The sequence below is a fragment of the Chiloscyllium punctatum genome, chromosome 9 (genome assembly GCF_047496795.1).
Source record: "Chiloscyllium punctatum isolate Juve2018m chromosome 9, sChiPun1.3, whole genome shotgun sequence".
Classification (NCBI taxonomy): Eukaryota; Metazoa; Chordata; class Chondrichthyes; order Orectolobiformes; family Hemiscylliidae; genus Chiloscyllium; species Chiloscyllium punctatum.
In genome coordinates this window covers 98,345,512-98,368,667 of record NC_092747.1, presented here as the reverse complement: position 1 = coordinate 98,368,667, position 23,156 = coordinate 98,345,512, and the positions used below count along the sequence as shown (strand labels likewise).

The 23,156-nt window shown below is 44.4% G+C and overlaps 1 long non-coding RNA gene across 1 annotated transcript in view; it reads left to right on the top strand.

Annotated features, from left to right (window-relative positions):
- Nucleotides 1–3,872, top strand: part of LOC140481556 (uncharacterized) — a 62,967-nt gene extending 59,095 nt beyond the window's left edge. The window contains exon 4 of the long non-coding RNA XR_011961555.1: nucleotides 3,498–3,872. This is a non-coding gene — a long non-coding RNA (uncharacterized lncRNA). The remainder of the gene's footprint in view (nucleotides 1–3,497) is intronic.
- Nucleotides 3,873–23,156: the final 19,284 nt, after the last annotated feature.

Genomic DNA, 23,156 nt, shown 5'->3' with positions numbered 1-23,156 from the left:
TCAATTAGCCTTTAGTCAGATCAGTGTTCCCTAAATTTTATTTCTAGTGGAAACTCATTTTCATGTTGTAAACTCTGTGCAAGTTTTGTGTGAATTTGCAAGAATTGAAGAGTTGATGAATGGGAATGGGACATGTCTTTGGTTATTCAGCAGAGTTGTTCATGCTTCTGTTGTACCAGTGCAGGGGAAGGAGGGGTGTTGAAATGTGTTAAACATGTCCCCCATCTCCCTCTCCCTTCACTAAATGCCTCTCCCATCTTCCCATTCCTTCACCAATCCCCTCCATCTTCTTCATCCTTCACCAATGCACAATCTCCTTCCATCTATCGTCTCCACTATCTCTCTCCTCCCATCTCCCTCATAGGGCAATTGATATAAAGGCGGATAAAGCAAACACCTTTTCACACAGGATTTTGCTCAGCAGAAATCAGGCCATGGTCAGCAGTTGACAAGTCCAAGCCCCCCAGTAGGAAGCAATGCAAACATTTTAAAGGGGCCACACAATTGTCAAGGATTGGTCTGAGCTTCATTTTGGCATGAGTGCTTCAGAACTTGTGACTCCAAACTCTTGTTGTGTGACCCTACCAGAGGCTGTGACTCACAGCTTGGAAATTCCTGAGCTAGATGAAAAACCGTCAGATTCTGTCATCTGCTCCAGCCTCTTCATGCAAAGTACATTTTCCTTGGGTAACATCAGCAGTTGGTCACTTTAGATCTAACACCTTGTGTGCCAGTCAATCAAAAACTAGCACTTGCTTATTCTCCTTCAAGCTATTGCATTTCTTCCATGACCTCCTATCACCTTCAATGTGTAGCGGACATGGTGTTGATTCAGCTGAGGATTCCCTGCCATGATGTCTTTTCTGTATTATTTTTAAGAGCTATATATTAGCATCAAGAGGCTAATAATTCTTGCACAATTAAATTCACCACTGCTAGTGTACCATAGTTTTTGAGTTAGTTCTTGTATTTGCTGTGTCATAGTGGAAAGCTGTGAGAAAGCTTTAAGAGTCAATCTTGATCATATACTTATTAGACCTGATTGCTACTAATTACTACAAGTTCACTTTCCAAGAGAAGTGATTCACTTAATTATGAGCAGGATCAAAGCAAAGTGTGGGTAAATCTTTATCCAGATTCTTGGTCATTTGTCCTATTTTATTCTTATATTGCTATGTGCTAAGTTATATCCAATAGTCATTTTTGTAAAATGTCTTTGGAAGTTTTATCAGGTTCTTTATGTTATATAAATGCAAATCCTTGTTGCTCAGTTTAAGATATTATTTAACTTGCGTTTCTATTGCATTTCAAGGGACAGATGCAGTTTGCTTGAAAGCAAATGCTGAAATCTATGGAGATACTGTTGTCCTATACATTTAGTGCAGCATATTTCAGAGTGGTGCAATGTGGAGAAGCAGCCAAAGTCAGTACTAATGAAATGCCCAGATGCTGCACCTCAGATAATTGACACATAATGGTGCAGAGATGAGCTGCACTTACTGGCACTGTTCACTTTGCTATTAAATTAGAGCAATTTTAAAAATAAATTGAATGCATTTTCATTGTCTGGATCCAAGTGCCATGATGTGAAGGTATTTCCTTTGATGGATGCTGACATGGATTTTCAGTGTACTGACAAAAACCTATGGCAGAACTAAATAGAAGAAGGTTCTTGAATATTTATTCAGTGATGTCAAACGTGGCTTTCCAATGTCTGGTGAAATGTGCCTTGAGGCCCTTGTTTAAAAACGATTAAAGGTTTTTACACTCTGTACAACTGACAAATAAAAGAATCATCTTTTGCATGTGTCAGTTATCCTGATTGGCAGCAGAAATCCAGAGAGGGGTGAATGAATCTCATTTTTTCACCAAGGCACACACACAGATGTCTAATTTCCTTCTGTAGAAGTAAGGACTAAAATTCATGGGGTCTGTGTGTCGCATGTACTTGTCTATCATATTGAATTGGAATACTAAATTATTTCTCTAGTCAGAGCAATGCCACTCGATAAAAGTAATATCACTCGAAAAGATACTGCACAATATTCCCCATTCGCTCGGAGAGACTCAGAGGCACTAGCTAATCAAAGTGTACCTGCGCAGATGCTCAGTGTCACACTTTCCAAGCTGTTAATGAGGCCCTCAATCACCATCACTTCCCAGCAGAGCTTAATTATAGACATGCAGCTAAGAAATCCGATTACGCAAGGAATAGTCACATGCAACACTCAGTACCTCTAGTTTTCTGCTGATGTTCTCACTGCCATTTGTTACCAATGCTTCCCAAATTATTTTTTCCTCATTGTGACCCCTATTTTAACATTCTATTCTTGTTGTGATCCCAGAGTGAAAATCAGGGAAGTTGAGTTGGGGTGGGGGATAAGCGTTGTTGACCAGGGTCAGGAAGTGGGCGAAGGGGATAGAGGACATAGTTGTTGGGGGGGCTGTTATGCCTCCGGAGACAGGAGTGGGGAAAAGAGTTAAAATGGCTGGGTACAGGCACAAGATTCACTAGTCAGTCACAGAAAGGTCCCAGTAAATGATAATGCTCATGTGGTTACAAAGATCATCCAATATATGCGCAATATGGGTGAGTACTATTAAGAGAAACAATGATATAATGCAGTGTTAGTTGCTATACATCCTATGGCTGATCCTACTGTAATGATTAAACATGCCAGAGAGCACAAATATTATTTTATCAGCATCAGCAATCTGACAAAATAAAATTAGCTGCATCTAACACTGTGCAGAGGAGAGCACTAATTTTGGTCACTGCCTCATTGCACCATATGAATATGCTAACAGTAAATTCATATTCAGAGTAAAAATGCAATATGTGCAACCCAAATAAACTGTAAAATACATTTTATATTCTGTAGTGGAAGTAGAAAATGTTCTGCTACATAGATACTTGAGATTGGGCATATTTCATGCTATTTTATCAGTAATCTCACAATGTAGAGAGAAAAAAAATCAAATAATTCTTGAGTAACTCTATGGAATAATTGAATAACATAATTTGGACGGGGGTTACAAAGTTAAAAATCACACAACACCAGGTTATAGTCCAACAGGTTTATTTGGAAGCACTAGCTTTCGGAGGGCTGCTCTTTCATCAGATGTCAAAAAGGCTTTTGCAATAAATTCTGTGTCTTATGATCTTAAACTCCACAACTACCTGAAGAAGGAGCAGCGCTCCGAAAGCTAGTGCTTCCAAATACGCCTGTTGGACTATAACCTTGTGCTGTGTGATTTTAAACTTTGAATAACATAGGTGTGTTCAAGTGACCACAGTCCCAAAAATTGACCCACAGCTGGAGAACTTGTACTTGACAGAAAATTGGTCAAAAGCAGCTATTGGTCACAGGTAACAGTGGAAATCAAGGTCAAAGAGATTAAAAAGGTTCGGGGGAGGGGGGGAGCCCAGTTACAACCAGCCCAAGGGTTGTGTATTGGAAAGTTTTAATCAGACTTTCTGCCACCTTGACTTCCAGACAGTACCTGAAGATCTGCACTTTACATCGCCTCTCATGGCAACAGTGAAGGCTGTTGGCATAACACAATCGGGTGCTTCCACAGAACATTCTGGAAGGTCAGGGGTGAGGGGACATTCAACACACACCTGAAAGCCACCCCCCTCAGTGAAGACGCACAGCAAACACTTGTGGAAAGAAGACCTAGGAGAAGATCCACCCTGACCTGTGAGAACCATCTTCATGGAAGAGAGCTACATCAGAGAGGAAAGAGATTCTAGCTCAAACAGATAGATTGTTGCAAGTGGTATCCTTTCCTGAGAGATGGAGTAAGATAGAGAGTAAATATTGTCGGAATTTAGGAAATGGTCGCATGGTGTTTTTAGTAAGGAAGATATTGTCAATAAAACCAATTTGAATCACAAATAAGATTCTGTGTCCTTTTGCTTCACCGATAAGGGTGCTTGATTTTATGCAAAACATTGGCGTTCCTGGATGGACTTCAATTTGAAGTATTTGTATAACCACAGAAGTTGAACTCCACCAAACGTGAACTCTCGGACATCCAAGCCTGAGCTTGAAGTAAGAGGGCAGCTGCCTCATGTGATGGCCAGGCTTCAAGTGGGTGAAAAAGGGTTAAGGTTTCTAACTTATGTTTGGGTCATAAACTAATGGCTCGTAATGTGAGGAAGACTGACAGCCAGAGTTAGTACAGGGGTCAGGTACACACAGAAAATGAAATCTAGCACAGGCTAGTACAGGGTCGGGGGACCTGCAGAAAACAAGTGAGGAAGCTGAATAGGGTGCCAGAGAGCCTATGAGGTGACATTGGCATTGGTGAGCCTTGAGAATACAGAAAAGCTAGAGTAGTATCAGTTAATTGGTGGTTCGTGTATGGAATGAGCTGCCAGAGGACGTAGTGGAGGCGGGTACAATAATAACATTTAAAAGGCATCTGGATGGGTATGTGAATAGGAAAGATTTGGAAGGATATGGGCCAAATGCTGGCAATGGAACTAGATCAGTTTAGGATATCTGGTTGCCATGGTCGAGTTGAACCAAGGAGTTTGTTTCCATGCTGTACAACTCTATGACTCTATAACCCAGATTTGCAGAGATGTGAAAAAGCAGGTAATACAGGGTCAGGGCCCATGAGAGAGAAAGAAAGGGAGGGAGAGAAAAGTAAATAAAAAGGAAACAATTGCAGAAATTGCACAGGACCCAAAGGAGAAGTGGCATTAAGGAAGTACCTAAATAAGAAGTGATGCAGGTAGGTTGACCATTGCAGTGAACAAATATCAGGTCTGGGATCTGTGGGACAAAAGTGCTGGGAAGCAGTGTGGAAAGCTGAAGGGAAATGCACTTTAAATCTCAGTAAAGCTATAGTGCCAGGCAGCGGCATGGAACAGCTGAGAAGTAGAGAATGGGCGAAGGTAAAGCTAAGGAAGGAGCTGGAGGAAGGGAAGTAGGAACTGGAGAAAGTGAGAGTCAAAGTAGCAGAGCAGGAGTTGAGAAACCAGGTGAATCTGGTACACTTGGGATGGTTTCAGACCCAGTGCGGTAGAGCAGATTGTGAGGCACAGTGCATGGTCAGTGATCAGGGACACAGCCCAAAGATCATTGGACAAGCTAACCTGCAGGATGTACTCAGTCTTGCACCAAGCAGGCAAAGAAAACATAGCCTGAAGACCAGTTGAAATGCCAGCATGAGATTGAGTAATTAAAGTCACAACTTTTGAGCAAATGTAAGTGATATGCATGTTTGGGACAATCAAACTGGATGGGGACAGTGATTATGGGTACACTAGGAGAAAATGGAAGAACAAGTCCATAGATATATGCCAAAAGCAGCAAAGACTGGGGACCCCATTTCCTTTTTCTAAGGGAGTAGATTCTTCGGCACCCCCAGGATCTTACCCTGTCCCGATGAACCCACTGACCACAACCTGTCAGAATGGCCAGAACAATAATCCAATGACTCATCCAACCTTTACTGTAGTATGAGTGGTGGAAACAGCGAAAATAGTGAGCCCACAGCTTATCCCCATATGTTTTTTCGACAGCACCCGCTAACAAAAGATCCTCCACGGACTTGACAATGTTGAGGAAGTAAAATTAATGTTAATATGCCTGAGCCTCATGAACCATTCTGCTTTACCCAATCCTCAGAATGTTGGAGGAGGGGACTTGCAGGCCATTAAAACAGCAATCCTGGCCTCTGTAGGATACAATAAGGGAGAGCCTGTGGAGGGATTAAATAAGTGTAGGCAGTGAAATAGAATGCTGAAAAATGTGGTGCTAGAAAAACACAGCAGGCCAGGCAGCATCCGAGGAGCAAGAGAGTCGACGTTTCGGGCATAAGCCCTTCTTCAGGAATGAGGCTGGTGTGCCAAGCGGGCTGAGATATAGGTAGCGGGGAGGGAATTTGGGGGAGGGGCACTGGGAATACGATAGGTGGAAGGAGATGAGGGTGAGGATGGGGTGGTGGCAGAGAGGTCGGGAAGAAGATTGCAGGTCAAGAGGGCGGTGCTAAGTCCGAGGGTTGGGACTGAGATAAGGTGGGGGGAGGGGAAATGAGGAAGCTGGAGAAATCTACATTCATCCCGTGTGGTTGGAGGGTTCCTAGGTGGAAGATGAGGTGCTCTTCCTCCAGGCGTCGTGTGGTCAGGGTCTGGTGATGGAGGAGGCCAAGGACCTACATGTCCTTGGCGGAGTGGGAGGGGGCGTTAAAGTGTTCAGCCACGGTGTGGTTGGGTTGGTTGGTGCGAGTGTCCCAGAGGTATTCCCTGAAACGTTCCGCAAGTAGGCGGCCTGTCTCCCCAATATAGAGGAGACCACATTGGGTGCAGCAGATACAGTAAATGATGTGTGTGGAGGTGCAGGTGAATTTGCGACGAATATGGAAGGATCCATTGGAGCCTTGGAGGGAGGTGGGGGGTGTGGATCCGATGAGGTAGTCGCAGAGGGAGTGGTCTCTCTGGAATGCTGATGGGGTTAGGAGGGAAACATATCCCTGGTGGTGGGGTCTGTTTGGAGGTGGCGGAAATGACGGAGGATGATACAATGTATCCAGAGGTTGGTGGGGTGGAAGGTGAGGACCAATGGGGTTATGTCCTGGTGGCGATTGGCGGAGCGGGGTTCAAGGGCGGAGGTGCGGGAAGTGGAGCAGATGCGGTGGAGAGCATCGTTGACCACGTCAGAGGGGCAACTGCGGTCTTTGAAGAAGGAAGCCATTTGGATTGTTCAGTTGTGGAATTGGTCCTCCTGGGAGCAGATGCAGCGGAGGCAAAGGAATTGGGAATATGGGATGGCATTTTTACAGGGGGCAGGGTGGGAGGAGGTGTAATCTAGGTAGCTGTGGGAGTCGGTTGGTTTGTAGTAAATGTCCATGTTGAGTTGGTCGCCCGAGATAGAAATGGAGAGGTCTAGGAAGGGGAGGGAGGAGTCTGAGACCGTCCAGGTAAATTTGAGGTCAGGGTGGAAGGTGTTAGTAAAATAGATGAACTGTTCAACCTCCTCGTGGGAGCACGAGGTAGTGCCAATACAATCATCGTTATAGCGGAGGAAAAGGTAGGGAGTGGTGCCAGTGTAGCTGCGGAAGATGGACTGTTCCACATATCTGACAAAGAGGCAGGCATAGCCGGGGCCCATGCGGGTGCCCATGGCTACTCCTTTGGTTTGGAGGAAGTGGGAGGTGAGGTGAGGGTGATAGGCTGGAGAGGGGGTATTCCGAGCGCCCCTCCCCCAAATTCCCTCCCCCCCTACCCTTTATCTCAGCCCGCTTGGCATACCAGCCTCATTCCTGAAGAAGGGCTTATGCCGGAAATGTCGAATCTCCTGCTCCTCGGATGCTGCCTGGCCTGCTGTGTTTTTCCAGCACTACATTTTTCAACTCTGGTCTCCAGCATCTGTAGTCCTCACTTTCTCCTAGTGAAATAGAGGGCACCCATTGAATTTGCCAGGTGCCTGTGCACATAGTTGACAGGAGTCTTTGGTGACATAGACTGGACTGCACTGACTGCAAAACACTGCAGACTTGACCCAAATGCCTATCATGCATGGCACTGAGGCAGTGAGGAATGCCGGCAATAATTTTGATCCCACAGACAGCAACCACACAGAACATTGGGTGATAATGAGGGAGATTCATGAACCAGAGCACCCTACATCAGGCAAGGGAACATTGCATTCAGTAAATGCCCTAAATTCCAGTCACGTGAGGAGGAATGAAGGGGCCACTGAAACGAAACGACTTACTATCAGAGCCATCCACCTCCTTACATCCATCCGGCAATGAGAAAGAGGGATCAGCAGCAGGGAGGTCCAAACAGCAGCAGCTGTTGCCACAAGGGAAATGTTACAATTGTGGTTTCACAGGCCACTTCACAGGAACTGCAGTGTACCTAGGCAGGTAGCACTACTACAGGAGCCAGGCTCAAGCCCCCGGTTGTGTAGAGGGCGAGGTAGTAAAAGACAAACCAGACACAAAGACAATGTACTTTCCCCAAACAGGAAGAAGGGGAGTTAGCCAAGGTCAATAGCAGCTTGTTAAAGCAAAGAGTTCTATACCCTGTAGTGTTTACCAAAAACTCTTCAATATTGCCAGTTAAGAAATCAGCTCTCCATAGCTCACCATTGATTACAGGGAACTAAATAAAGCCACCCCAATCATGGCTCTGACAACATGTGACTAGCCCTAAAACCATGATGAGGCAGGCCACATGGACAAAATATTTCACCCGGACATTGCTTATAGATTTTGGTCAATCCCCCTCCACTGACACTGCCAATATAAATTCACCCTCACATTTCAGGGCCAGCAATCTATGTAGACCTGCTTGTGCCAGGGTTTTCACAATTCACCATCAAAATTTCATTAGAGGCTGTCTGAAAGCCTAGAGAGGTTTTCCCGATTGGGCTACTTGGTGCAGTGCATGATCGATCGCCTCCTGCAGACAGAGACAAGGACTGAACATTTGACCCTCGTAAAGGAACTGTTAACCCTCCTCACCATCCAAGGACTATAAGTTACCCCAAGAAGACACAGATCATAAGGTCTGAACTTCAGAACTGGGATAGCTCAGGGAAAACATGACATAGAAGGAAAGCACATTAAGGCCATAATGTTTGTCCCTCCCCAGGGATGTGAGCTCACGATGTTCCTTTCTGGGGTTAGTGGGATGTCATATGAAACACATTGATACTTGCAATACTAAAGCTGCCCCACTGTCCAAACTCCCTAAAGAACTGCTCCATGGGAGCGGATTGAACAGCAGATGGATACTTGCCAAATTACAACAGGCCCTCGTCCAGATTCCCTCATTGCAGATAGCCCGCCCAGAACTTCCCTTCACCATGACACACTAGTAGCCGTACCTTTCCAAGAATGTCTCAATAAATAGAGACCACTGGCTGACATGTCCTGGACTCTTTTACTAGTATAGCATGGCTCCCGAGTGGGTGAGAAGCACTTTCTAGCTGTGCTCTGGGCAATACAACATTTTGCCTTTATTATCGGCCTAAATTCCTTAACCATTCTGATGGAATGCAGCCCCATTCACCTTTTGCTGGATTTAAGGATTAAACACGGTAAAGTAAGCCAAAACCATATAGTACACTGGACCCTAATGATACAGTGTCACAATATTCAAGTCAAATGTATCAAAGTGTCAGGTAGTGGCAAGCAATGCTCCCAAGGGGCCATTTGTGACAAAACAAAATGGGGGGAAGACCCAAGGGAATCTGGGGAGTAGAAGAGAAACTCCCCTGCCCCCACCGTAAGATTATTTGAGAATGGACCCTCTATGGTGGAGGATGGTCACTTAGGACAGGATGTGCTACATATGTGGAGAATAGAGAAGCAAGCCCCTAATGGAATTAATGCTGAAGCTCCTAACAAAATGAGTGTTCAGGCTGATGAGCTAGCAGCTGTAGCCTACGTGACCAGCAGACATACACTCAGACAGCATGTAGGCATTTTCAGACTTACTGTCACTGCAGGAAGCTCGTGGATTTGACCTGGCAGATGGGAAATCATTACTATCTGGATCCCTGCTCAAATTTATTCTCCAAACTGCCCAAGGCTGTGAATTGAGCATCATAAATGTTAGAGTCCCCTGCACCGAACATCCACAACAAGGAAACATAAGGGCAGATAGGATGCTGCAAAAGGTTGTCCAGCAAAAGAACTTGACCTGGAAGCTGAAAATTCTATTTGACGATATACAGGTTTCACCCAAAGCAACAGCCATTAAAATGGTAAATGGGAAAAAGTGGAGGAATCGTTATTTTGATGGGAAGGTGAACGAGGTAGAATACGAAGTAGAACAGAAGGTGATGCTACAAATATACCAGCCAGGAATATCCCTGGCTCCCAGATATTCAGGTCCCTACTTCATGGTGGAAAAGGGCAGCTGGTCAGGCAGCATCCGAGGAGCAGGAGAATCGACATTTCGAGCATAAGCCCTTCATCAGGAAGGACTGATGTTTAAAACGTTGACTCTCCTGTTCCTCGGATGCTACCTGACTGGCTCTGATTTTCCAGCACCACACTCTTGACTCTGATCTCCAGCATCTGCAGTCCTCACTTTCTCCTGGTGGACAAGGGCAGCCCATCTGTGTATGAGTTTTGCTTGATATTGGACAATCTGAGGGTACCACTTTAATCAATTAAAAGCCTACACAGCCTAAAACAACAGTCATGAGCTTCTCGGGGAATTGGGGGAAGAGGAATTTAACCCAAATCCTGATCCAGAGCTGGATCAGTTATTGATCCAGGCCCACTCCAAATTCCCAATCCAAATGCTGATCCTGGACCAGCCCCACATACTAATTGAGGCCAGGATCCTGGTCTAGTCCTGGACATTGTCCTTTCTGAGACCTCAACCTCAGGGACAGACCCACAGCTGGCCCAACCAATTCCAGTCAGGAGAGGCAGGCCTCCGCACCCAGCAACCCTGAAAACAAAAGGGATGGTTACAGACAGTCCACCCAAGAAAGTGTCCTCTGTGCCACTCCAGCCCAGAGACAGAGACAACCTTTTTCTCAAAAACAGCTATTCCGATATTCCCACTGAGACATGGTGGAGGAGTAAGTCCCCGTCAGGCAGAGTCCTCCCATCCAGGGAGGGACCTGATTCTCTCTCACTCAGACAAACCCCTTCCTTACATGCCAACCCTGGCTCTCCAATAATCCATCCTAGTCATAGAAGAACATTGTCATAAACCTCTGCTACCACTGTGGCCTGAATCAGCCAGCCCATCCTACTCGGGCAGGGCTACAGCACCATATAGTATGAGAGATAACCATCGTCATGATTTTGGTCCATCTTCAACATTTGGCCATTTCTTAATTTCTGATCTTCATCTTATTTAAATCAAAGGCCATTTTGTCGTTAGGTTATTTCTTACCTCATTGTCTAAATTTTATTCAGCCTGACCTCTGATGGTGCCATTGCACGGCCCACTTGCGAACCCCCATTTTGGATTAACAATTGTCAAACCTGACACACTCACAGTTGCCTGACAAAAGGGGAATTGAGAGCTCAGATTATTGCTACTTGAGCACAGACACCATGGGTGACTGGTGGGGCCTTCCCACAAATGAATGTATAGAAATGAGATGTTTAGGTACTAGCCCAGAGAAAGGGCTAGAAATTGGGCAACAGTGGTCTGTGGAGGTCATAGTGAGGAGCTACTTCCTGTACAATATTAGAAATGAGTTAAGTAGATGTGCACCCTTACATATTTGTCTGAGGACTACCCCAGGATCAGAAAGTGGGTGGTTTTAGAAATGTACGTAAATAGACCCTTCGATCCAACTCATCAATGCCGACCAGATATCCTATATTAATTCAATCTCATTTGCCAGCACTTGGTTCATATTCCTCTCAACATTTCCTATTCATGTACCTATCCAGGTGTGTTTTAAATGTTGCATTGTACCAGCCTCCACCACTAGGTCTGACAGCTCATTCCATACTAGCACCACCCTTTGTGTGAAAAAGTTGCCCCTTTTAAATCTTTCCCCTCTCATCCTAAACTTATGCCCTCTAATTCTGGACTCCCCCAACCCAGGGAAAAGATCTTATCTATTTACTCTATCCATGCCCCTCATGATATTATAAACCTCTATATGTCACCCATCAGCCTCTGATAATCCAGGGAAAACAGAGCCAGCCTATTCAGCCTCTCCCTGTAGCTCAAATGCTACACCCCTGGCAACATCTTTGTAAATATTTTTTGAGCCCTCTCAAGTTTGACAATATCCTTCCTCTTGGAGGAAGGTCAGAATTATACACAATATTCCAAAAGTGGCCTAACCAATGTCCTATACAGCTGCAATATGACCTCCCAACACTTATATACTCAGTGGTCTGACCAATAAAGGAAAGCATACTCAATGCCATCTTCACTATCCTGTCTACCTAAGATTCCACTTTCAAGGAACAATGAACCTGCACTCCAAGGTCTCTTTGTTCAGCAGTGATGGGAAAAGAGGGATCTGGTCCTTTGGTACAGGGAATCTGTATTCTGCCAAATTGATTAGCTCAGATGGTAAATGAACTTAAAGATAAATATGTGTAGGACAGATTTCGTAAATGTAAAACAAGTCTGAATAGTGCAATGAATGGTATGTAATTTATCTAGACAGTAATATCATTATTCGAGTTTGGATTTCAAATTAATTGTACATGGGTGTTGGTTCCTTTGTAAGCAATTTGGAAAAAAAACAATATCTGAGCGTTTTTTCCTAGAATTATGATCTACATTAGTATTTGCGTCTGGAATGTCAATCCAAGATTATTTATGATGTAGGTTTTATCACTGACAGGGTGTTTAAACATTGAATACATCAGTTTGCTTTTTACTTAGACCATTCAAAGATTACTTTTTGCTCAGAAACCTCAGGCATTGAAAGCTTTTTGAGCAGTTTCAGAGGACAGTGGATTGTCAGTCGAAAGCAAATACAGTTTCTCTTGTAGAAAGACGTTTAGGACAGTTAGGGGAAAAGCTGTTATTTCTGTATAAAAGTTGAGATTATGAAGCTTCCAGACTAAATGTGTATGGTCAGAAATTGGTGAATTTATTAAAAGACTGAGAAAATTTAAGCTCTCATTGTTATGTGTATTCATATGAGATGTCTTCACAGTTCACAGGACAGAAATGGATGAAACAATTAGGTCAAAGCTAAAGGTTTCATGTTAAAAGGTCATTTTTCTGCATTTGAAAGGCTAAAAGTGATGATATTAGGGAATAGATGGGGAGACTTCATTTAGCTGTGTGCATTAAGATCTTTCAGACTGTATTTCATATTTAGTGTTTTTTTTCTTTTATGTAATAAACTTTTGTTTTATTTTTATTGTTGAAGAAAATTCTGCAGCATTCTATGCCTATGCTTCAGTGATAGACCTTAAATAAAAAAAAAAGACACCAAGCCATATTTCATGCTGGGATCTGACTTGTTCAGTAGTAGCATTAGATGAGATCATGAAAAGTGAGAATTCCTGCTATGACTTCAGCTCATTTAATTTAAAAGGGACAGAAAGTGCTGGAGAAATCTTTTCAGTCCAATGAGTCTTCTTTAGAACTTTGGGTGGTATACATAAAGAAATTAGAAGACTAGAACATTTACTGATGAGAAAGATGCTAATACTAGAGAACAGATACAAGGATACCAAAGTAATAAAAGTCAAAATCAACCCAGTTTCACAACATTGACCATGAATTGGTTTGGTGGTGTTAGATATATCTGGAACCCAGCTTCCAGAGTGGTGCCCTTCCCAACTTAAGAAATTTTACTCGTATTGACCGATAAGATGGAAAATAGTGACTGACATGGGGCAGGCCAGCCCCAGGATAGTGGGATCTCATAAAAGAGATATGTTGAATGATTTGGCAACAACTTATGGAGCATGAGTATCCACAGTCAATATCCTTGAATTAGCTAATTTGATAATAAGCTCAGACTTTTAACCAGCCATTCAGACTGTGGCGAAAATTAATCATCAGTAAGATGGCGAGGGGGAAATAAAGGAAAATCAGGCAGACAAACACCTGGTAACAGTGCTAAAAGAGCATGCCTGGAACATATATTAAATCACCTGGGGAAGATAGATGATGACAGGAGGTAGCAGAATAGGAGTCTGTGCAACATTGTTGACCAATGCATGGTCAAACTATTGAGAGAGAACCTCAAACAGGTTAAGGAAGGACAGGTCCCATCTTGGATCAGTGATGAGAGAGAGTGAACTTATTCCATGGGAAGAATCATGAGAAGATTTCAAATTTTCAATTATAGCTTCTGACCAAGGTAATAACCATTGTAAGGGACCCCAGGAAAGCCTGTTGGGATTGTACTGGAGATCTCGATCATAATGCAGGTCGTCAAGGTGAAAAATGTTGGCATTATTCAAGAAGGGGTATGGTTCGAATACAATGGCACCCTTCTGAACACTATTGAAAAGAGGCAAGACACGTAAGTACCACTCTGGATAAATGTCAGTAGACAAAATAAGTAACTGTAGGCCTGTGTATTTAAATGAACATATCTGGTGTGGTTTTCAGACAAATGTCTCTGTAAATCTTACTGAAGAGAAACGGAATCTGAACACAGATATCCCCAAACTAATGTATAGGTGGAATGAAGAATATATATAACAACTTGCCGAAAATATTACCAATACAGGACCTTCAAATGTCACATCCAACACACCTGAATGAGGCCACACGTTGCAGTCAGTGTCAGCATAATTGAACTCACAGACATCCACAGGAAGAGTGAAATCTTTGTCAATGTCAGTAATGAACTCAGAAACACATCAGGAGATTATTGGGAGAAGCATGACACTGGCATTGAATTTTTGCCATAAAAATTACTATAGGTCTGGCCACGATTGGCAAATGCACATAAAGAGTTTGCTACAGTTATTGGTCAGACAAAGCAAATTCAAAAGGGTATCAAGCAAATTAAAATGGCTGTTGGTGGGAGAGAATAGCATCCTTAAAGATCAACAAGGTCATCTATATCATAGAGTCATAGGGATGTACAGCATCCTTCAGTCCAGCTCATCCACACCGACCAGATAACCTAAATTAATCTAGTCCCATTTGCCAACACTTAGTCCATATTCCTCTGAACCCTTCTTAATAATATATCCATCCAGATGCCTTTTAAATATTGTAATTGTAGAGCCACAGGAGATGGGAGAGATGTTAAACAAATGTTTTGCATCAATTTTTATTGTGGAGAAAGAAATGGAGGCTGGAAAAAAAATACTGGTGTCTTGAAAACAGTCCACATTACAGAAGAGAAGGTGTTGAAGGTCTTAAAAAACATAAAGGTGGATAAAACTCTGGGACCTGATCAAGTGTATCCCAGGATGTTGTGGGAAGTTAGGGAAGAAATTGTGGGGTCCCGAGCAGAGATATCTGTATCATCGCTACAAATTGAGGAGTGATAGATTTAAGACAGATATCAGAGGCAGGTTCTTTACTCAGAGAGTGGTAAGGGCAGTAGAAAGTGGTAAGTGGAATGCCCTGCCTTCTGCCTGAACTGCTGTGCTCTTCCAGCACCACTAATCCAGTATTTGCTTTCCAGCATCTGCAGTTATTGTTTTTACCTATCACCTTCATCCCCTCCCCCACTCACCCATTGTACTCTATGCTACTTTCTCCCCACCCCCACCCTCCTCTAGCTTATCTCTCCACACTTCAGGCTCACTGCCTTTATTCCTGATGAAGGGCTTTTGCCCGAAATGTCGATTTCGCTGCTCGTTGGATGCTGCCTGAACTGCTGTGCTCTTCCAGCACCACTAATCCAGTATTTGCTAATGTAGTTAACTCAGCCACATTAGGGAGATTTAAACAATCCTTGGATAAGCACGTGGATGATGATGGGATAGTGTAGGAGGATGGGCTTAAATTAGTTCACAGGTCAGTGCAACATTGAGGGCCGTAGGGCCTGTTCTGCGTTGTATTGCTCTATGTTCTATGTTCTATCTGCAGCCACAGCTGAGGATGAGATCCTGGAGGGAGGAGGGTAGCTAATGTTGTGCCTTTATTTAAGAAAGACTGTAAGGAGAAACCTGGGAACTATTGACCAGTGAGTCTGACATCAGTGGTGAATCAGTTGTTGGAGGGGATCCTGAGAGATAGAATTTACATGGAGAGGAAAAGACTGATTAGAGATAGTCACAATGACTTTGTGTGTGGGAAATCTTGTCTCACAAACTTGATTGAGTTTTTTGAACATGTAACTAAAAAGCTTGATGAAGGCAGAGTGGTAGACGTTTCTATATGGACTTTAGTAAAGTCTTTGACAAAGATATGCATGGTAGTCTGATTAGATCACATCGAATTCAGAGAGAGCTAGCAAATTGGATGCAAAATTGACTTGAAGGCAGGAGACAGAGGGTGATGGTAGAGGGTTGGTTTTTGGACTGGAGGCCTGTGATGAGCGGTGTGGCATAGGGATCGGTGCTGGGTCCACTGTTGTTTGTCATGTATATAAGCAATTTGTATGAGAATTTAGGAGACATGTTAATAAGTTGCAGGTGACACCAAAATTGATGGTGAAGAAGGTTATGTAAAGTTACAAAGGGATCTTGATCAATTGGGTCAATGGGCTGAGGAGTGGCAGAGGAGTTTATTTTGGTTAAGTGTGAGATATTGCATTTTGATAAAACAAACAAGAGCAGGACTTATACAGTTAATGGCAGGGTCCTGGGCAGTGTTTTCAAAAAGAGAGACATAGGGGTTCAGGTATTTATTTCTTTGGAAGTTGCATCACAGGTAGACAGGATGGTTAAGAAGGTGTTTAGCACATTTTTCTTCTTTGCTCAGACCATAGGAGTTGTGATGCCATTTTGAGGCTGTACAGGACTTTGGTGAGGCTGCTTTTGGAGTACAGTTCTAGTTGCCCTGCTATAGGAAGGACATTATTAAATTGGGGAGGGTTCAAAAATGATTTACCAGGATGTTGCTGGGATGGGAAGATTTGTGTTATAAGGACAGGCTGGATAAGCTGAGACTTTTCTCACCAGAATGTAAGAGGTTGAGGGGTGACCTTACAGAGGTTTTTGTTTTAATCATGAGGGACATAGCTAAGGTGAACAGCAAAGGTTTTTCCCTAGGTGGGGATTTCAAAACTATGGGGCATATATTTAAGGTGAGAGGAGAAAGATTTAAAAGGGACCTGAGGGGCAATCGTTTCATACAGAGGGTGGTTTATTATGTGGAATGAATTGCCCAGGGAATTGGTCGGTGCAGGTACAGTTACAACATTTAAAACACATTCAGACACGTACATGAATAGGAAAGACTTTGAGGGATATGGGTCAAACACAGGCAAGTGGGATGAGTTTAGATGGGAAACTTGGTCAACAGGGATGAGTCGGCCTGAAGGGTCTGTTTCTGTGCTGTATGTCTCTATGACTTAATGAAGAAATTTCTATTCATCTAAGTCATTGATGAACCTTTCAGCATTATTCTGAGACTGTGCCTCTCTCTTTTATATTTCTTTAACTAACAAAAACAATCCCAGCATTTACCCTATCAAACCATTTCAGAATATCCTTTCACTTGGATCTCCTGACTATTCTCAACCCCAGATAATTTAAGCCCTATTTACTCAGCCTCTAACATAGGACCCCTCACCCTGGGGACCACTTTGAACATTCACTGTATGACCACTTATGTGGTGCATTCTTTCTTAAATACGGAGTCCAGAGCTGCGCATGATACACCAGATGGAATCTTATTCAAACTCTATACAATTAAGAAGCCAGAGGATAAAAACTGAATGTTTCACAGTTGTATCTGTATTTTAATGATAAGTGAGTCTGAAGACTTTGCTGGTTGCTGATTCGTTCTACTGCATATTTTCAACATCTACAATTTAATACTATTTTATTATAATATCATAATACCTCAGAAACTTCATAAAAGCACCAAGATAGAATGGTATAATGGGTAATTATGCTAAAAGACATGATTGAAGTCAATGAAAAAGACTCTTGAGCTTCATGTACAATATAAAACAGGTGACTGATTCACTATTTCTGTCAATATTACCCTTAAAGCCTGCTTACAGCTAACTTCCATTTGCACCAAAATAAACAGAACTACAGCCATGTTTCTAACCTTCTGTTTGCAAGATAATTATGAATGAGAAAACCCATTGAGACCAGCTCAAGTTATCCATTCAGAATGACATATGAACATATGTATTAGTTGTTGGGTGAATCCATTCAGCCTCTCAAGACCACTCCACCATTTGATGTATTTGCCTATCATACTAATAACTGCATTTTGGAAACACTTAATAGGCTGTAAAGTGACTTGGGACTGCATGAAAAGTGCTGTATAACTGTAGGATTTGTCCTTTTGTTAGATCTGCTTGCAGTCAGAAAAGCCGCTGTAACAATGGTGAAATTGGATGCCAAATGCTTCTCCTGTAATAATTACAGAGTAATCATTTGAGATTAGGAAAGTGGTTACAAAGAAATCATTAAATTTACAAAACAACTCTGTGGTTAATAGGACATTAACATTCTGACTTCTCTGGCATCAACCCACAGTATACCAAAAACGTCAACTACTCCTTTTATGCTAATGATACTCGATCCAAGATCTGCAGACATCTCCCAGCAGCTCAAGAAATAAACAGAAATTAAATTTTCAGAGTACAAAATTCAATAGGCTTTAACTCAAGAACTGAATTACTTTTTCTCTCCCCAGAAGTTGTCATACAAATTATATTGTGCACTATGAATTTACAGCCCTCCCCACAGGTTCCACTATATTTATATTAAATGTATGTTTACAAAAGTTCTAATTGTTGGCTGAATGTGTGGGAAAGGGCAAATCAAGTGGAAAAAATTGAACTACTATATAAGAAACGCCATCGTTAAAAGAAAGTTACAGCAATAATCTGAGAGAAACCACTTTGAGAAGAACTTTTATGACATAGGATTGGGTTTCTACATAATAAAGGCTCTACTGGTATTTCTCTGAAATTACAATTGATTTTTTTTTGCCACAGTGAGTGATTAGGTGGATCCTACAATCTCTTAAATAAATTTTAGACTTACAGTGTGAGTCACCACCTTCAGAAACTGGCCTGAGAGACTGGTTCAGAAAAATTGAGGAGCTAACTGCCCAAGAGTTCAGATTTGTTTTAAAGCCTCTCTCACAGCTCTGAAGCAACTCTGTCTGGGCAGTACAAGAAACCCATTCATGACTAGATTAGATTACTTACAGTGTGGAAACAGGCCCTTCGGCCCAACAAGTCCACACCGCCCCGCCGAAGCGCAACCCACCCATACCCCTACATCTACCCTTTACCTAACACTACGGGCAATTTAGCATGGCCAATTCACCTGACCTGCACATCTTTGGACTGTGGGAGGAAACCGGAGCACCCAGAGGAAACCCACGCAGACACGGGGAGAACGTGCAAACTCCACACAGTTAGTCGCCTGAGGCGGGAATTGAACCCGGATCTCTGGCGCTGTGAGGCAGCAGTGCTAACCACTGTGCCACTGTGCCGCCCATGACATTGATCCTGTGTCCCTATTGTTCCCAGACTCCAATGGTTTGCGACGGATGCACTCCCTTTTCCTGGGCTTTGGTCTCCTGGGAAATTTCTTCATTTTTCCAGAACTCCACAAATAGAATTGGTATCCAAGTGGTCAGGATGGGCTGAATTTTCCCAGTTGCTTTTAAAGTATGGTGGCAAGTGAGTTTCAAGATGTCTGGTCCAGCATAGCCCAGGACAAATTTCCCCATGCAACCTTTTGCTTTACACCTCATTCATTTTGCAATCAGTTTGTTGGCTGCATTCCTCAGGGAATTGCTTGGGCAGAGAGGTCTAGATGCTCCTGGTACCATATTAAGCTGCAGTTTGGAATTATCTCTCAGACTCATGATGCTTGACCTGACAAATATCTCAAAGAAAAGTAAGCTTTCTGCTTGCCTCATGGCCAGGGACTGGTGGGGGGACTGGTGGCGAAGTCCATCCTTTATCCTGCAGAATGCTGAAAGAGGGCATGCCAACAGACCCAATTAGGCCAAACACAAGTGGCAGGCACATGTCAGTGTTATATCCAGAGTCAAAAAGCACATTCAGCAGTGCCACAGGCAAGTCAATGATCATGCACTCTGGAAGTGTAAGTGCTACCAACTTCTTTCTGCTGCCTCATATTTGCAAGGAGAGCACTTACTCTAATTCTGCCACTACAAATGCACATCACCAGAACTCTCAATATTGCATATATTCTTGTCCACTCAAGAGCTCATATACCCATTTCATCCTCGTAAACCACTAACCATCGCACTCATTCACAGGTGCCACTTCACTGTCTCCCCTGTTCATGTATGGCCACTATTCTTGCATCTAATTCGATCATACTCAATTCCTCCCTTTGTCTCTTTGCAAGAAAAACTGACCCACCTCCTGGACTGTAATCTCCATAGAACTCCAACTGACCTATCTGTAATCCTGGGATTGTTTGCATTTGACCTGCAGGGCTGCTGTGACCATATCCCTACGGTGAAAGCGGATGACTGTGTCCTTGACTGTGACAGTGTCTCCTGATTTACTGTAGACTCTTTTCTCTCCACTAAAGGCTCTTCCAATTGAGGTTCAAACATGGCTGTTTACTGCAGCACAGGGCAATTGTTTCTTGTGTAAAATGCTGACGTATCCTGAAGGTGTAACACAGCACTGTGTTATCTAACAGTACATCCACTCGTCTGATTGGTAGATTGACTATGCAGAACCCCCTCTGTCACAAGCTTCCTGCCTTTCCCTCTGTGCTAAAAAAATACAAGTTGTACTGGAGAGGCTGGCTTTCCCTTGGACAAAAGGATGTTGAAAGGAGATTTTGTTTTTTAAGAGTGTTCAAAACCATGAGAGTCCTGGACAGAGTAGATAATGTGGAGGATTGAGGAGAAGGCCCAGATGTAAGGTAATTGGCTAAAAAAAAGCATTGATTATGCAGTGAGTGTCTTTTTTTATTTATTCATTTTGTGGGATGTGGGCATCATCTGGTCAGCATTTATTGCCTGTCCCTAGTTGCCTTTTGAGAAGGTGGTGGTGGTGATCTGTCTTCTTGAACCTCTGCAGTCCACCACTGTGGGTTGACACACAATGCCATTCGGGAAGGAATTGCAGGATTTTGACCCAGTGTCAGTGAAGGAACAGCGATATATTTCCAAGTCAGGGTGGTGAATGGCTTAGAGGGAAACTTGAAGTGATGTTCTCGTATATCTACTCTCTTTGTCCTTCTCGATGGAAATAGTTGTGAGTTTGAAAGGTGCTGTCTCAGAGTCTTTGGTGAATTTCTGCAGTGAATCTTGTAGACAGTACACACTGCTGCTACTGAGTGCCAGTGGTGGACGGAGTAGGTGCTTGTGGATGCAGTGCTAATCAAGCGGGCTGCTTTGTCCTGGATGGTGTCAAGCTTCTAGTATTGTTGGGTGCCCCAAGTCCCTCCTCCCTACCTTTTATCTAAGCCTGCTGGACACACTTTCCTCATTCTCCTGTTCCTTGGATGCTGCCTGACCTGCTGCGCTCTTCCAGCAACACATTTTCAGCTCTGATCTCCAGCATCTGCAGTCCTCACTTTCTCCTTGAAGATTTTAACCTACTGCGAATCCTCTTACAAGGATGCCTTCCTTGAAGAAGCTCTCTTCCTCCCTCTACAAGGATTTTAGTGAGTCCCTCTCTCACTGCACACCCCAGGTCACCTCCTCTGCACAGAAGCTCTTCAGCCACGTTCTCAAACAGAACTCACTACCACAGCCACATCTCCTTCCTCAGCACCTGTCTACGGAACTGACTGATCCCGCATGGACTCCGGACTATGTTCAGACCAACACAATTTGGACCCAACCAGGACAACCAATACCTACAACAAATCTGAAGCCTCCAGCAACAGACCTCCCTCCGGATCCTCCGCTCCACGCTCGCAGCCATGCACCTCTACCTACATTCCCTGTAATTAGACCTACCCCAGCTCAGGACAACACTCTCACAGACCTGTAAAGGTCCTCTACTGTTCTTCATCCACAGAAGAATCCATACACTAAACAAACAGTTCTTCCTAGCCATATCGGAAATTAAAGACAGTAAGTACCAAAAACTTTCATGTACTTACCCCCACACTCTGGGTTCCTCAACTGTTCCGGAATCTTCCATGGGCCTCTGAATTCAGTCCGGCGCCATTAACCACGCGGCCGCTACAGCGCCCGTGGCAGCTACTGCCGCCGCGGACCATGACGTCACTTCCACCCCCACTGACCTTGCAGCCTCCGCGAACGCCGCCCAGACAACTACCTCCACGATCGCCAGGAAGACCATCGCCAACAGATTCGCGGCCTCCGCGGCTATCGAGAATAATACTGTCTCTGTCGTCGCCACAGCCACTTCCACCCCCTGGGTTGCCGCTGCCGCAGCCACTTCTGCCCCCAGCGACATCACTAACCTGCACGACCACAGCGCCACATGTGTCGCCGCCCCCACGCCAATCTCCGTCACCACGCTTAACTCCACCCCCACGCCGATCTCTCTACCATGTCTAAACCCACCCCCACGCCGATTTCCGTCACCATGCCCAACTCTGCCCCCACGCCCAACCCCGCCCCCACTCCAAGCTCCAGCTCCACACCTGGTCCTAGCTCCCAGCCCTGCCGTGTTTTCACCATCCCTCCAGAACTAACCCTCTCTGAGGATGAAAGATCAGTCCTCAGCAGAGGCCTCACCTTCATTCCCCTACGCTCTCGGATTAACGAGTTCAACATGCGGCGAGACATCAAACAATTCTTCCGCCGCCTTCACCTCCGCGCCTACTTCTCCAACCAAGATTCTCGCCACCCTCTGACAACCCTTTCTCCCGCCTCCAACACACCCCATCCACCTGGACACCCCATGCTGGCCTCTTACCCGCCCTCGATCCCTTCATAGCCAACTGCTGCCGCGACATTAACCACCTCAACTTCTCCACCCCTCTCACCCACTCCAACCCCTCAACCTCGGAACATGCAGCCCTCCACTCCCTCTGTTCCAAACCCAACCTCACTATCAAACCAGCAGACAAGGGAGGTGCGGTAGTAGTTTGGCGCACTGACCTTTACACCGCTGAGGCTAAAAGCCAGCTCGCAGACGCCTCCTCCTACTGCCCCCTTGACCATGACCCCACCTCCCACCACCAAACCATCACCTCCCAGACCATCCATAACCTCATCACCTCAGGGGATCTCCCATCCACCGCCTCCAACCTCATAGTCCCACAACCCTGCACCGCCCGTTTCTACCTCCTGCGCAAAATCCACAAACCTGACTGCCCCGGCCGACCCATTGTCTCAGCCTACTCCTGCCCCACCGAGCTCATCTCTGCATACCTCGACACGGTCCTGTCCCCCTTAGTCCAAGAACTCCCCACCTACGTTCAGGACACCACCCACCCTCTACCTCCTCCATGATTTTCGCTTCCCCGGTCCCCAACGCCTTATCTTCACCATGGACATCCAGTCCCTGTACACCTCCATCCCCCATCACAAAGGACTTAAAGCCCTCCACTTCTTCCTTTCCCGCCATACCAACCAGTACCCTTCCACCGACACCCTCCTTCGACTGACTGAACTGGCTCTCACCCTGAACAACTTCTCTTTCCAATCC